Consider the following 16,085-nt stretch of genomic DNA (forward strand, 5'->3'; position numbering starts at 1 on the left):
CAAAAATTAAATATATTTATGAATATGTATATTACATCTGTATACACATAAATGGTTCCAGAACTAAAGAATAGAACAAATATATACTAACGTTTTCATGGCCATGTAGAATTCTACTTGAAAAAAAATGTGTATATGTGTTTCGTTGTCCTGTTTGCCTGTGCACCACATGCATGACGTGCCTGTGGCACTAGAAGAGAGCATCAGATCCCCAGGAATTGGAGTTACAGGTGGTTGTGAGCTGTCTTGTGGTTGCTAAGAACTGAACCTGGGTCCTCCTCAAGAGCAGTCAGTGCTCTTAGCTGCTGAGCTACCTCTCCAGCCCTCTTATATTCATCTGGAGACAGTGTCTCACTATGTAGGCCAGATTGACCATGAACTCACTATGAAGCTCAGGATGGCCTTCAACTTGAGATTCTCATGCCTCAGCCTGTGGCTATCTGGTACCAGGTCAGGCTATAAAAGTTGAAGTACTTTTCTAAGAACTCTGAAGGGTATATGTGTGTGCATGCGTGCGTGCGTGCGTGCGTGCATGCGTGCGTGCGTGCATGTGTGTGTGTGTGTGTGTGTGTGTTTGTGTGTGCATACACATGGGTAGTCTCATATCAGCAGAACATCAGTCCAACTTTCCCCCAGATATAACCATCTGGAATGCTGTGTTCTTCCTGGGTACAAGAATCTTTCTAGACAGGACATTTTCTTAGCTTCTCATCAAGACTCCCATGGAGTCAGGTACCCGCAGCTTGTTGGTACATGTTCCTATAACTATTCCATCATGACCATTTTTACGGATTCATGACTGAATGAGATGATGGAAACTGTAGTAGCTGACAGTCATGGGGTGATCTCCATGACTTTCCACATCCCTGGGTGCTAACAGGGCTAAAACTGTCAGTATCAGAAACAACACTGGGTTAGCCTCGGAAGGCACAGGTCTTGTCCAAGCTCCAGGTGTGGTGTCTGCCTCTCATGCTCCTTCCCATGCTGTGTCTACCACCTCCTCCTGGGCTAAAATGAACTTTAAGTTAAATAATGTCAAAGCATCTTCAAACAGCCTTCTCCATTGAAACAAGCCCCTAGAAGATTGCAGCCAGACTAAGACACATACTTGTTTGTGGGAATTCATTGAATTCAGATGCTACTAAAACTGGCTTTTGTTGTCCTTTAGAACCAAAGGTGGTTTCCATTCCCCTGTCCTCACTCAGCCCCACGCTAGATGTGAGGCGGGTCTCTGAGGAGCTCTATTGTTCCCTGCTTGGAATCTCTAAAATATTAAAACAAAACACATTTAGAAAAAACAGTCAGACTTTGAAAACTAAGAACTTTCAGGATTGGAGAGTTTGGGAGTAGTGTGTGTGTGTGTGTGTGTGTGTGTGTGTGTGTGTGTGTACAGATGTGTTGGTTTGTATTCAAGAGATCTCTAATGGCCCCACTGCTCCATCTTAGAGCTTATGATGATTGGAAACCACAGAGTCACTGAAAAATACTGAGAAAAATGAAGTTTAGATAAAGACCAGGCTTCCCTATAAAGTGACTTGAAGCTCCTGCTCTCAAAATTCACTATTATTTTTCATTCATTTATTCAACAAACTATTCCATTTATAGACATATTATGCAGCAGCAAGTGTGCCAGGAACAAATAACAGTAGGTAGTGAGCCATCGGGCATGATGTCTCATATTAACCTTGAGCGTTGCTCGAATTTAAAGGACCCTGAGGCTATTGAGCATTGAACTTTGACCCAGAATATTAAGTATTCCTGCTGCTTCTCCTGGGTTTTATTCATTTGGGAGAATATAATGTTAAAATGACTAATGGCTCAGACCAGACCAACGGTTTCTCATAGCTTTAATTGGGTTATGAGGCTGGTTTGCAACAAGGCTTGTGGGCAGATTTCTCCCAGATGTACAATTTTCTGTTTCAGAACTTATTTCTAGGAATGAATAGGCCAACAAAAATTGTCTTCTTAGAGGAGCATGTCAAATCTGGCATGCTCATTCTTCATTTCCCATTGCGTTGGCTTGTAGAATTCAGCTGGATATTTGAAGTGGAGGATTGGGACATGTGAGTTCTGAATAGAAGACATGGCTGCTGGTAGGCTCTGTTCCCATTTGACTCTTAGCAATTAAATTTATTTTATTTTTAATTAGTTTGTTTTGATTTTATTGGTTTTTTGACTCTTTTTTATTTTCTTCTTTCATTTTGTTTTTGAGACGGAGAGAGGAAGAAAGAAGGAACATTACATTGAGTGGGTAGAAAGATGGGGGAGGGTCTGGGAAGAGATGTGGAAAGGAAAAATATAATCAAAATATACTGTATAAAAATGTTTAAATAAAAATTAAAAGAAAACAGCAAGGTACTGAAACCTTTCTTGACCACAAGTACCTTTATTGAGAATAGAAATAGGTTTCTTGGAGCTTGGTGATATTGGAATTTAATTGACTTCTATGCTGTCAATTACAGACAGTATAGGATAGAGTGTTGTGTTTTGGAGACAGAATCTAGGTCAGGCACAGACTAGTCCATTTGCTGCTATGAGCACAATTTCTACACAAGAAACCAGGCTCTAGGCAAAACCTGCCATCACTTCTTTCTATTTTTCTTTTCTGTCCAAGTGGTCCATCTTCTGACCGTACATAGTAACTGAGAGATGCATTGTAAAGATGGAGAACCCAAAAGAGCATGAAAGCATGAAGGATGAGTTTCCATGATCATCATTCCCCAACCCTACTAGTGGCATCCCTCTGTAAATGACAGCCACAGTGTTATACAAGGCCAACCTCACTATGCCCTAGGAAGAATAACCGCTTCCTTCTTATTGAATGCAAATTGATCTTTTCTAGCATGGACTCACTCTCCTAGATCCTGCCCTTCCAGGTAAGGATGGCTATACCTTCCCTTATCCATAGGGATCTTTTCTCCCAGCCCACCAGGAGAATCAAAGTCACTTGCTATAAAGTTGCAGTCTTCTTTCCTTCAGGAAATGCTCCTAAACCCTCGTCCCACCTCTTTCCTCGTCTTGCGGAGGGGAGTCATGACTGCACGACTGCTCTTCTCTTGTCTTCTGATGTTTAACTTCATCTTCCCAGCATCCCGGTCCCATTGGTCTAGTAGACTGCTTATTTCCCCTTTCTTTCCTCAGCCCACAACCATGCCCAAGTTCCTCCTGCCCTGCAGGTCCCTTCATCCATCTCTGCCATCTCTTCAAGTCATGGGGGCTGATTTCCTCTGTCAACCTGCTAAAAATAATCAATGAGTTATCATCCTCTGAGCTTCCACTTCCTCGTTCTGACTCACGTTTTCATAACTTTAGGTTACTGCCACAGTAAACACAAAAGATTATGGGATTGTCTGCATCTGCCCTTCATGGGCCTTTTAGATTTATCGGCTGCTTGCTCCTAAGATACTAAAAATGGTTTGGAATCTTCTAGGTTGGCTAATTCAGAACTGCAAACATGTAGTTTTATATGACGAACCTTTACAGTGGAACTTCTCCCATGTCTGCAGAATACTCAACATTGCAAATCCCTTCTCTGTGCGACAATGATGGAGTGCATGCTTTCTCTACGTTCTACTTGCTGGCCCCTGCCATGTCTGCTCCCTCCTGGGCTGTGTGAGATAGTGACTGGAACATCCAAAGGGGAGGGAGAGATGCTATAGTTCCTAAAACTCCCAGGCCATCACTGCTTATTAAAAGCAATTTCCCTTTTGGCTGTCTTTAGGGGGTCTTGGGGGACTCACAGCCTTCTTTCCTGGTGTGTGACATTAAGTGTCTTCCAACTTTGGCTGTCATTGCCTTAGTTTGTGTTTTCTAAAGCTCTCTTTTCCCCATTGGACTCAAGGCAATGTACAAGGGAAGAATCTAAATGAGTTCCATGCAGATTCAGATCTATCAAGTCACCCATCCATCACATGTCCCAACCAACAGGCCGTCCAGTTCAGCTGGGTGTCCTTTGCTACAGAATGTTCAAGGGAAAGTAAGCCATGCTTTTTTTTTTTTTTTTTTTTTTTAAAAACCATCCACTTGTACCATTGCTGCAGTGCAGTTCCTAGGCTTTCTGTCTGTTGTGCAAGCCTTATGTGGATGCAGGAGAGAGTGGTCTCTGGTTTGGAATGATGGAGCTCATGTAGCAGTTGTCTGAGAACTCTCCCACATAGGACTGGGTGACAGAGCATTTTCCTAGTGTGTGCAAGAAGACCTCATTGCTCACATCATCAAAAATCCACATTCAAAAGTAAAGTCCTTCCTGAAGAACCTGCTCTCCCCAAGAGCTTAAGCCTTTGGCATGCATACTGTGGACAGGAAGCCAAAGCCCATACGTGTTGTACAGTACTTTGAAATTTCTGGAAGGAGACCCAACTCAGAGTTCCCTTTGGAATCTGTTTTTTACTTTCTTGGAGTCTGAGCAAAACTTCCATTTTACTATTTTTTTCAATGTGTACGTGTGTGTCTGTGAGTGTGAGTACATGCGTACAGGTCCCCACAGAGGCCAGAAGAGGGTATAAGATCCCTTGGAGCTGGACTTACAGGCAGTTGTGAGCCCCTGACATGGGTGCTGGAGACTGAACTCAAAGTCCTCTGCAAGGGCAGCTTCGTCCTGGAGACTTCCATTTTGAATCTCATCATATTGTGATAGGCTTCCTCAGCTGCCACATGCATAATAATCCAGGAAGTAACGCGGAGCCTCTACCACTGTGTTGAATATTCTTTTTTTCTCCTTCTCTGATAATACCCTCCCTGAAATTCTGTGCCCTTGAACTTTGTGATGTTCTGTAGCCTGGTCTTCAGCTCTCTTGCCTGCTTCTGGGCTTCATCCAGCTTTGTTTTTTTGCCATATATCCTTGTGATTGTTCCCTGAGACTCATTCTGCATCCCGTTTTTCTACTTAATTACTCTGCTCCTAGCCAAGTTCATCTACTTTAATGGTTTCAGCAATGATGGTGATGGCCCACAATGATGGTGACGAATGGCAGCCAGATGGGAAGCAATGAGCAGAAGCCTTTGAAGTATGTGTAATTTTCCCCATTTGACAATTAAGGAAATTAAGGCTTAGAGATGATAATTTGTCTGAGGCCACACAGCTAGCTAGTATAGAAGACAGAGTTCAGACTCAAGTCTATCCACATTTAATAATGAATTCTTAACCTCTAAATTTACTGACCACCTCTCAATCTACATCTCTAACCTTGATTCATCCCATCAGAAAAACAGCCATATATCCAACTTTCTCGCTGGATTCATCCATGATTATTCCACAACCACAGAAACTTCAGTCCATCCCATATGAGATCTAATCACCCAGTGGAAGGCCTATCAGCTTATATCATTCTCCTGGCTTTCTTGGGCAAGTCCCTTGCATCAGATTTCTCTCTAGCAAATGTTGGAGAACCAGAACCTGGAACATGGAGTCAACTGTCATTACTTCTGACACCCACTTGATAAAGCCAGGTCTTTGACCAATCAGTGATACACTGTCAAAGTCTTATATCCTCAGTCACCTGCCTGGGCTGTTGCCAAGATGTAGGAACTTGCTTTTTTAGGTCCAGTCTTTAAACATTCCACACCTAATTTAGACAGAATGCCTCTTCTAGGTACTTTTTAAAGATTGCTGGATATCTAGACTACTTAGCGCTCTAGGGAAGGTGTTTTCTGATTCATCTGTTCTCGCCTGCCCTGCTGCCACCATCACTTTGGACCCCTCTGCTCTCCAGCCAAGGAATGCTTGTTGGTTTCACCTCCACCATCTGCCATATTGTCCCACAAACCTGGGGCATTCCTTCTCATCCCACCCAAATTCCTCTTGTCCTCTGACAAAAGCCACATTCTTTACAAAGCCTTGTCTTGTCTCTTGACCCTGAGTCCTTATTCTTTGTCCAGGTTCCATTTCCCTATTATAACGTTTTGAAAATCTTGCCTCACACCACAGACCTTTCTAAAAACAGTGAACACAGTTTATATTTAGCACATTGACTTCTAAGAAAAGAAAAAACTATAGTGTTGTTTTCTAGATAAAATCAGATGAGCTAATTGTCCAAGGTCATTGCATTTGTGTGTTCCAGATACTTAGCTGTCAATACCTTCCTAAGACTCTGTGTGTGTGTGTTTGTGTGTGTGTGTGTGTGTGTGTGTGTGTGTGTGTGTGTGTAGAAAGAGAGGCAAGGGGAGAGATGATTGGGGAGGAGGGGGAAGAAATATGGAGACTCAGGAAGAATTCAAGTGGCATGATATAGCCCAAGTATGAACCCATGAGACCCTCACAATTGTATAAAGCCCAGCACATGGGCAGCAGCAGAAAAAAGGAGCCATACCAAGCTCGAGAAGGTAAAGGATTCATGGATACTCCCATCCTCTTATTTAGAATCTCAGTTCACATGGAGGAGGATGGATGGCTATATTGACTGAGTCCATCAAAGCAAATAGCAGTCTCATCTCAAAAACCCTTCACAGAAAAACCCATAACGTTTAATCTGTATACTCCATGACCCAGGTGAGTTGGCAGAGGAAAAAAAAATTATTTTCACATAGCTAGTGGATAACCGAACTGGTAAGAAAACTGAGGATCATAGTTTGCATTTGATTTCACTTAATTATAAACACCTGCATGTTAGACAGAGGCATCTTTAATCTCCATATCCCACCTCACCTATAGAGTACAATGAATGTAATAAAAGCCCAAGACATGTTATTTAGATTGATGGATATAGAAGCTTGTTTCTCTTGTCATTCCTTCAGATATCAGAGGATCATAGTCCAACACTTCCCCAAAGCTGGGCTTATTTTACTTTTTTTGAGATAAGGTCTTGCTATGTAGATCAGGCTGGTCTGAAACTTACAGAGATCCACCTGCCTCTGCCTCCTGAGTGCTGGATTAGAGGCAGCTACCACCACCATGCCTGCCCCATAAACCTGGGGTTTCCAGCTTTAGGCAAGTTCACATAGCTTCTTCTCTGAAGGCCATCTATCCATTCCTCTATAAACCCCATGATCAGAAATGATACTCTAAATGCTTTCCCTTCCGGAAACAATATCTTAGAATGCATCCCGCTGTAGGTTTAAACACACTGACAGGGGCAATAAACTTTCCCTGATTTAGGGAAGAAATTACATTTTCTCTTATCTATAGCCAAATAACTCAGGTCTATGGGAGAGCTGAGTTCTCTAGAATTGTCTGATGTGATGTATCCAAATTCTACTTGTTTCATTGCAGATTTGAACTTCCATCCAATGCTTCAACTGTATTTATACCAGAGGACATTTTGTCAATTTTGGTCTTAATTCTGTTCATTCAAGGTCTTTGGGCATTCAAATTATGCCTGGGAATTCCTAGTGGCAGAAAAAGGAGGTGAAATAAGACCCGAGTTTCAGGCCCCTTCCAGTACCAACTAAATTATGTTTCCTGGAGCCTGTCTAGCTGCCAGACAAAAACAAAAAGATTAAAAACTGCAGTCATCTTCACTGGTCTCCTTGTGGGCAGCAATGGCTTGTGACATTGGACCTAGAGACTATCTTTAATTGGGCTAGTTTCTGACTGCATCTGGGCAATGAACAGTTAAAAGATAAACTTGGTCAGGGTGAATTTTTAAGAAATATTTTTGATCCAGGAGCAATGTGTGAGTCGGACTGTTGCAAGCCAGACGTGGTGTGGGCACCCACAGAGGGACACTGGGCTGAGGTATGCTTTCAGAAGGCATTCTTGAAAGATTGGACTAAGGCGGAGGATCACTTTCTCTATGTCACTCCTTTGGAAAGTCTCAGGTTAGAGGGTAGCCGTCTGTGATTAGCTTTAAGTTGTAGGACGTACTGGATCTCGACCTGCAAGGCAGTTGTCACTTGAATAGTGGTGCCTCTGTCTCCCCATCACCTCCACCCTCCAACTCCTCCCAGGTCTGCCTCTCCTTCCAAATGCTCCTTCTCAAGTTCAAGATCCAAAATATGTGGACACAGAAAGGAATTAAATAAGACCCGTATACATCACCCTTACAAAAATCAACTACAATTTGCCACTGAAGAGACGGCTCAGTGTCCTCTTGCAGAAGACTGAGCTTCAGGTCCCAGAGCCCACATAGTAGTTAACAGCCATCTGCACCTCCAGTTTCAGGACATCCAATGTCCTCTTTTGACCTCCACAGGCTGGTGCATATATACACATGCAGGCAAACACTCATACATGTTAAAGTAAAACTAAATAAATCTTGTTTAAAAAAAAAAGATCAACTCCGATAGACCAAAACCTCTCTTGTGAAGCCTGAAACCAAAGCTGATAGAAGACTTGGTAGTGTCCTATACAATACAGATGCTTCTGAATAAGAACCTATTTGCTCAGGAATTTGTCTCAATAACTGACAAACAGGAACTCAGACAACTAAAAAGTTCCTGTGCAACAGAGGAGGAAAGAATCTTTGCCAAGTGTACATTGCATACAGTTGCTTTTTTGAGTACCTGTAGATGAAGAAAACAGGTCCCTTCTTGTACCTTGGCCTGACTCCTATACACTCCTGAATGCAGGGGTTGGGGCCACTCACGATGTACTTCATAATATCACTCTAAGGGTCTTGGTTTCTTTGAGATGTCAGTTCAGTTCACCACACCAGATACAAGTTAAGAGCCCACCATCAATTGAACATTTTGGGGACTTAAAATGACTTTTTGAAGTGAAGTATCTAAATTTACAGGAAAAGTAAAAATCAATGTGAACAGCACTTTGATTGTAGAAATCATTTTTAAAATTTACTTTCAAAAGTGGGTAATAATTTGGCCTGTGTAGACATGGTATGTTTTCATTATTTTAAGGGTTCAAATCACTTACGCATAATTAATACCAATTTTCTGTGACTGTTTCCTGCCTCAGGCTAGATTTTTCTCTCTCAAGAAGTCTGGAAAGTAAACAAGTGGATTATCTTTTAGATAAAACATGTGTAAATGACAAGCATGTGTTTTCAAAGACTGAACAGAGTGATGGTGAACTTACAAGCCTGTCATTTCTTGGAGACACAAAAAGGTACAAAAAAGAGTTCTGAATTCTCCTAAGTCTTAGTAAGGAATATGCATGCAAGGGATGAAGAGACGGGGCAGTCGTTAAGGTCACTGGCTGCTCCTGCAGAGGACATGGGTTCAGTTCCCAGCACCTACATGGTGGTTCATAACTACCTGTAAGTCCAGTTCCAGGGGATCTCATGTCCTCTGTGGGCACTATACTCAAATGGGGCACATACACACATGTAGGCACACACAAACATAGCATAAACATGACCTTTGACAGAATCTTTAGGTGTTGTCACGGAGAAGAAAAGGAGGAAAGGGCAAAGGTCATCTCAGTGGTCAGGGTGTAACTTAAAGATAGATCTATCTCTGTGGTCACTTATGTATGAGAACCAACCAAGGCAATGGCCACTGTCTATTTACCTGTGGAGACTGCCTTGAAAGGAGAGGTAGAAGATATCACTGATAGCTTCTGAATTGATCTTCTGTGGCGAACACTTCCAGCTTAGCCAAACGTATGCTCCAATATTATTATTTGTTTAACACTTGACACCCTGTCAATGGAATTATTCTAAGAATGCCATCCAAGGCAGATTTGTATATTAAGAAGAAAAAAAATATAGACAAGTGAGCACTTTCACATTTTTTAAGTGAGATATAAAATATTAACCATATGCACTGAGATTCCCAAATATGAAACTAAGGGTCATATACATCTCTATGCATATATATATGTAGCAGCCTGATTTACCTAACCTTAAGTGAAAGCATGTGGGCGTCGGGCCAGTGTGATGAGTTCTGGGAATATCACCGTGCTTACAGGAAGAGTCTCACCCATAGAAAGCAAACATCTAATCAGAGACTCACTTAATATGCAAAATCCTAAGCAAATTCCATGCTGTGTCACAAATCAAGTGCCCCAAAGAAGAACAAGGTAGGGACAGTGAAAAGGGATGTAGGATGTAGGGGTGCTTTATAGACAGATATTTGAATTGCTTTAAGAGGGTAATGGAACTAGTCATGAAGGTCTCTGAAGATGAATGTTCTAGAAGAAACAGTGGGAGTACCAGACATGTCCCCATGCAGAACGCTCATGTGGCAGGCAAGCTGAAGTGTTGTATGACTCTAAAGCTAAATGCCAAGAGTCCACACAGGTTTCCCAAGGTTAAAGTCAATGACTTCCAACAAGACTTTTCTCACTATGCGGTTCTAACTTGTGACTCACTGGCTATAAATGCAGGGGTTCTCACAGATCCCGTGAACTTAATATGATACATATTCACAGAATTCAGGAAAAAGCTATATTTTTATTCTAAAGGCTACAAATCAGGGCTAGCCAAATGCCAAGACACATAGAACAGGACAATTTAAAGTATATGAAAGGGTGTTCCACATGCAAGGCCTCATGCCTCCTCTGCAAATCAGGATATATCATGCTCTCTATACTTTTTAGTGTTTATCATCCAGGAAGGTCAACAAGCTTTGAAGTCCAGAGTTTATATTGGGTTTCATTATACAGCTTGGTTGATTAGCTCAAGGCCATGTAGTTGAACTCACCCTCTAGCTTTCCTTCATCTGTAGAGATTAATGCTACTAACCATGTGTGGTGGTTTGAATATGTTTGGCCCATGGGAAGGTACTATTTGGAGGTGTAGCCTACACACTGCCTTGCATGATGATAATGGACTGAACCTCTGGAACTGTAAGGCAGACCCAATTAAGTGCTGTCCTTTATAAGAATTGCCTAGGTTACGTCACAGCAATAAAACCCTAAGACATCATGTGATTCCAAGACCCAACCTTCCAATCCTATGGTTAATCTGTGAGAAGCCCATCCCGAGTCACTTCATCAGTCCAAAGTTGGGTGTGTTTGGGTGTTAGGGGAAAGTTTGTTTATAGGAAAATTCAAATAGCATAGAGGCTTCTTTGAAATGTCAGAAATTATTTTTTGTTTCTTCCATTGTATACCATGGACTCTGTCAAGATCTGAGGGAAACCCTGAAAATTTTGTTACTCATAGTAAGAATCAATATAGCAAAAGCAATGAATGTATCAAAACTGTTGGATCATGCCTTGTGGTGGAATATACCTTAAATCACAGCATTCAGGAGACAGAAGCAGGCCAATTTCTACTCATTCAGGACAATCTGGTCCAGCATTTGCAATAAGCATCTAACTAAGGCAAGGTGGGATAACCACTCTTCTTTGACATGCTGGTCTCAAAAATTTGATTTCTGCATAAAGCACCCATGTTTTCTGTTAGCTTTTAGCTCCCATGTGCAAACAGAGAGGTTTACAGTTGAACTATCTGAAAATGAGAGTACTGCAGTGTCCTCTGGGGTTCTTCTAGAGCCTTATACTCTAAGCTAAGCTGTGGACATCCCCACCCTTTAGCTTGGACAACTGTAAGCTAGTTACATTTGCTCAACAGCATCGTTTATCGTTGGAGAATCTTAGAGCTGATTTAACTTCACCTGTGAGGCAGCCAGATCCTAAAGGGGCTTGTGTGATGCCTGTCATAGTCAGCTAGCAGGTTAGTGTGAGAGCTGAGGCCCAAGGCTCTGGCTTCGAGTCCAACCTTGTTCAGTCAGCCAAGGCATCATCACCAAAGGGAAATATAGTCTCAGGAAGTCCTCGAGATGGGTAGGGGAGACTGTCATGGTATGATAACCCTTGATAAGTTGCCCTCTCTGAACTGATGCCCACTGGTAAAATGAAGAAAATCCAGAACCAATCTCCAAGTCTTGTCATGATGATACTACCAGAGACACAGGGCAAAAATCCATCCTATATAAGGCTGTAAAGTGATGGGTTTATCTTAATGCTTGACATTACTTCATTTCTCAGAGATATCTTGGTTACACTGAAACAGATTCTAGGTCCTTTGAGCTACTTAAGAAACATTTGTCTGAGCAAGCTACAAACTGGGGGCAACACTGATGCAGGACGGAAAAATGGTTTCACAAACAGCTCCCAGCAAGAGGCCATCGTGTTTGGCAACCCTGCTTAGCAAACCCAGAGTGGAAAGTGAAGAAAGAATTGCATGGCAACCCAAAGAGGAGGGCCCAGAAATTCTAACACAGGACACACTGTTGAGTAGAATATGACTCATCATGGTCTCCCTGATGCTAAGATTAGAATTGCAAATGTAGCTGTTCCACACGTCACCCATGCTCAGTGTCTGTGTCTGTAAATTCAACCAACAATGGGGTGGGGGATGCTGAGTCTCTGACAAACACAATCAATTTTCTTGTTATGGTTTGTTGATCAATACTTCGTAACTGTTGGCTGTGCCTTTGCTCTATATTATAAGCAACCTGGAGATGATTGGAAGAATATAAAAGGGTATGCGCAGGCTTTGTCCTTTTTAAGGGATTTGAGCATGTATGGCTTTTGATATGTGTAGGGGTCTTGGGACCAGTCCTCCATGGATCCTGGGAGGTGACTGAATTCCTCCCCTCTACCCAAGAGACAGTTATTTACATGCAAGTCTTACTTCCAGCTGCAGCAAGGTAGCTCCCAATATTAACTGCAAGGTCAGTTAAAGCAGGCAGTTCTTAAATTTCAAGCAACACACAGCATATGTGTATATTGAATGCGCTCTAAAGTCCACATGTTTTCTGCATGGTGGATGTAGAGCTACAGTCCCTACACATGAACTCATCTTCCAATAAATAAGCCAAATGAGAGCAATCCAGAATAACAGAACATCCAGAAGTATTGTTAAATTAGTGTATGTCTGTGAAAACACACTTTGAAAAATTTAAGCAAGCAATTTTAAATGTATTAAAATGGAGCAAAGTCATTTTGTTAACCTAGGTTGTCACACAAGGAAAAGAATGTACTGCAACATATGAAACAAACAAACAATACAAAACAAAGCCAGCCTTCCACCAGTCTGATCGATAGCATTATTTTTAAATGCGCGTGGGTTGTTTCTCTATTTGGACAGACATTGAGTGTTAAGGAGAGGACATCACATTGGCCTGCCACTTTGCTTTAACATGCTGAGAGCATTAGCATATTTCTGTCTTTTAAGTGCATCGCTGTTAATTATAATTGCTCATATTTGGCTTGGAGCCAGCAGCTACAAAGCCTGTTGGAATTATTTAGAGTGATATCAATTCCATTGCCCATGAACCTTTACCAGGCAATTTGAGAAGAAAGCCTGGCCCAGGGAGCCTCTGCACCGTTCTCACCAGTCTTTCTCCCTCACTCTCCACCACTCCTTATTCATGAAGGGTGAGATGAGACTCAAGCTGTAGCAGGTTAACTGATCTATGAGTTCACCAATTGGAGTAGGAAAAACTGTCTTCCAAAATCATTTGGTCACTTTTAGATATTTGGTAAATTATTTGTCTAGCAATTGCTCAGCTATGCTAGATAGTTCTAAAAATAGTAACTCAGTTTGAGGTTACCACTACTTTTCTGTAAAGAAGACAGATCTAGGCTTTATGGTCTCCATGGCTACTCAGCTCTACTGTAGTGTGAATCAGCCTCAACAACAGGTAAATGGAGTTCTACTTACCAGAAGAGGTAATAGGCTTAGTGTGACCTGCTGGTTGTAGTCTGACGAGTCCTAGTCAGAATCATTGGTTCTATTTTAGTCTCTGCAGAATATTCTTCTTCACAACAGCTTAATAAAAGACAACTCAGTTCCAGAATTGAAAAGAGTACATGCCTACAGGCAAGTGGACACATGTATACACACAGCACAAATACCACTAAATTTCTAAAAGATTGTCATGTGTCAGTCTATCACCTATCTATCTATCTATCATCTATCTATTTACCTATCTATCTATCTATCTATCTATCTATCTATCTATCTATCTATCTACCTATCTATCCATCTTACATCTTTCTGTCATCTGTCTACTAATCTCTCCCAAACTTATCCATGAAGCCCAATCATAAACTGCCAAGGACCAGCCTCAATTTGGAGAGGGATTCTGAGGAAGGGGTGCCTGGGAGCAGTGAAAACAAACTCTAAGTCAAATCATGGGTCCAAGCTGGAAGCCTGCATTCTGCTGGAGACAGCTTTTCTACTTTGCCTAGGTTCTGCTCTCTCCAGACAGCTCTCTGTTTTGTTTAAGAGTGTTCTCCAAGGAGTTCTCTCTTGCTATTTTAAAAAATTCTCTGGATAACTCATCTCTTGCAGTCTTTTATTTTACATACCAATACAGTCATTTGCTCCAGAGTTCCTTTAGATTATCTTATGACTCAGTATTCAGTGACCCCAGGCCCTTAATTCTTAGTAGAGAGCAAGCACACATTTTCTTTTAACATTGCAAAAGAATCCAGAGAGATCTGCCTGTCTCTGTTAAACTCAGACACTAAACTAGCTGGGTGGGACCTCATCCTGAAATTGCCATTTCTACCACACCTGGGCCTAACCTTGCTCTGTCCCAAACCAACCCGGAGCTCAGGAATCTGCTTGCCATTTTAAGCTTAAATGCAAAAATTTAGCTGGGTAGAATCTCTTGCAATCACCACTCCTTAAATCTCTTCCTTAGTGTCTTTCTGACAAGTTGGCTCACAGTGTAGCTGCCTTTGTTCCTTTAGATCTGTGAAGCTCCTCATAATTGATATTGCATCCTTATATTTTACATAGTTGAGAAATTTTATATTTTTGAACCCATGTTTTTAGAGTTCTTTTCCATAGCCTTAACAGCTGTCTTGAAGGTCCCAGCATTTTGATTATCATGGAGTCTATTAATGTTAACAGGGAGGATGTTCCTTGAAGGAAGAACATAAAATATGTACATTATTATATAAACAAGCCTTAGGCCCACAGTAGACATTGACACTCATGGAGACCCACATCTGCTGGCTCTGTCCCAGAGGCAGGAACTATATCATTCTGTTCCTACCAAGGCCATGACAGACCTGGCAATAAACTCTCGATCTTGCAGGTGGTTTGCTTTTCAAGGTTCATTTAGTTTTATTTTATGTGTGTGAATGTTTAACCTGCATATGTGTAAATGTATCACATGTATTCATGCCTGATACCTGTGGAAGCCAGAAGAGGGAATCAGCTCCACTGGAATTGGAGTTACAGTTTTAGGCCTCCATGTGGGTGTTAGAAACCAGACAACTGGTACAGCAAGAGCTAGCCTCTTTTGCTAATTTTTTAAAATCATGTGCGCGCAACGGAAAGCAGTTATCTTAAGTGCTTTTGTAAGACTCAGTCGAGCCTTAGCTTACCGGGGACCCCCTGAGTGAACCATGTGGAAACGGAATCGATGCAAAAAGCAAGAGGGATTTATTGTTCCAGTGCACTGGGGTTGTCCCAAAGGAAAGGCAGCGACCCCACACAACTCATTCAGTGAGCTTTTATACAGTTTTCAGAGCAGCAGCCATCAGGCACAATGTGATTAGCAAACCGTGTGACTTTTTAAACTGATTGGTCTTTAGGGAATGAAGTGGCAAGGACTTCCCTTGATTGAAGGTGGGTCAGTCCTGCGGAATGTATCCCCACCTGCAGGTCGGTTCCCACCCTGTGGTTCTGAGGAATGTCAATTAGCCTCTCCCTTCCAGAGGGGCAAGTGTTCCATGACCTTTCCAAAGTTCCTGAGCTGATCTTTTCACTTTCTATAATTACCATGGTTCCTGTTGCTGGGGTAAAATACCCTAGCAAAAACAACTCAAGAGTTTATTTTAGCTCGCAGTTCCAGATTCAAGTCCATTATAGCAGACAAGTCAAGATACCAAGAACATGAAGCAGCTAGGTACATTCACAGTCAAGGGTAGTTTGCTTTGTCTACTCCTAAACAGTTCAAGATCCTCTGCCTAGAGAATGATACCACCCACCATGAGAAGGCCTTCCTACTTCAATTAAAACAATCAAAATAATTTCTAAAGACATGCTACCCTGACCCAGATTAGTCCCCCCAGAGACTCCCTAGATTGTGCCAAGTCGACAAAACTAGTTACCACACACTCTCCGACTTATTTTTTTCATGGATTCTCTCACCAAACCTAGAACTCAATAAATGATACTTGTTGATGCATGCCTCAAAGGTTTTCCCGTCTCTGGACCTCCAGGGCTGACATTGCAGAGACATGGTGTCTTAGGGTTTTACTGCTGTGAACAGACACCATGA

General features: G+C 41.9%; 1 protein-coding gene across 6 annotated transcripts in view; it reads left to right on the forward strand.

The window, feature by feature from the left end:
- Dclk1 (doublecortin like kinase 1) overlaps positions 1–16,085 on the forward strand; it is a 299,253-nt gene that overhangs the window by 144,808 nt on the left and 138,360 nt on the right. The gene's annotated exons all lie outside the window — the stretch shown is intronic.

This window comes from Mastomys coucha, unplaced genomic scaffold (assembly GCF_008632895.1).
Source record: "Mastomys coucha isolate ucsf_1 unplaced genomic scaffold, UCSF_Mcou_1 pScaffold16, whole genome shotgun sequence".
In the NCBI taxonomy this organism is placed as follows: domain Eukaryota; kingdom Metazoa; phylum Chordata; class Mammalia; order Rodentia; family Muridae; genus Mastomys; species Mastomys coucha.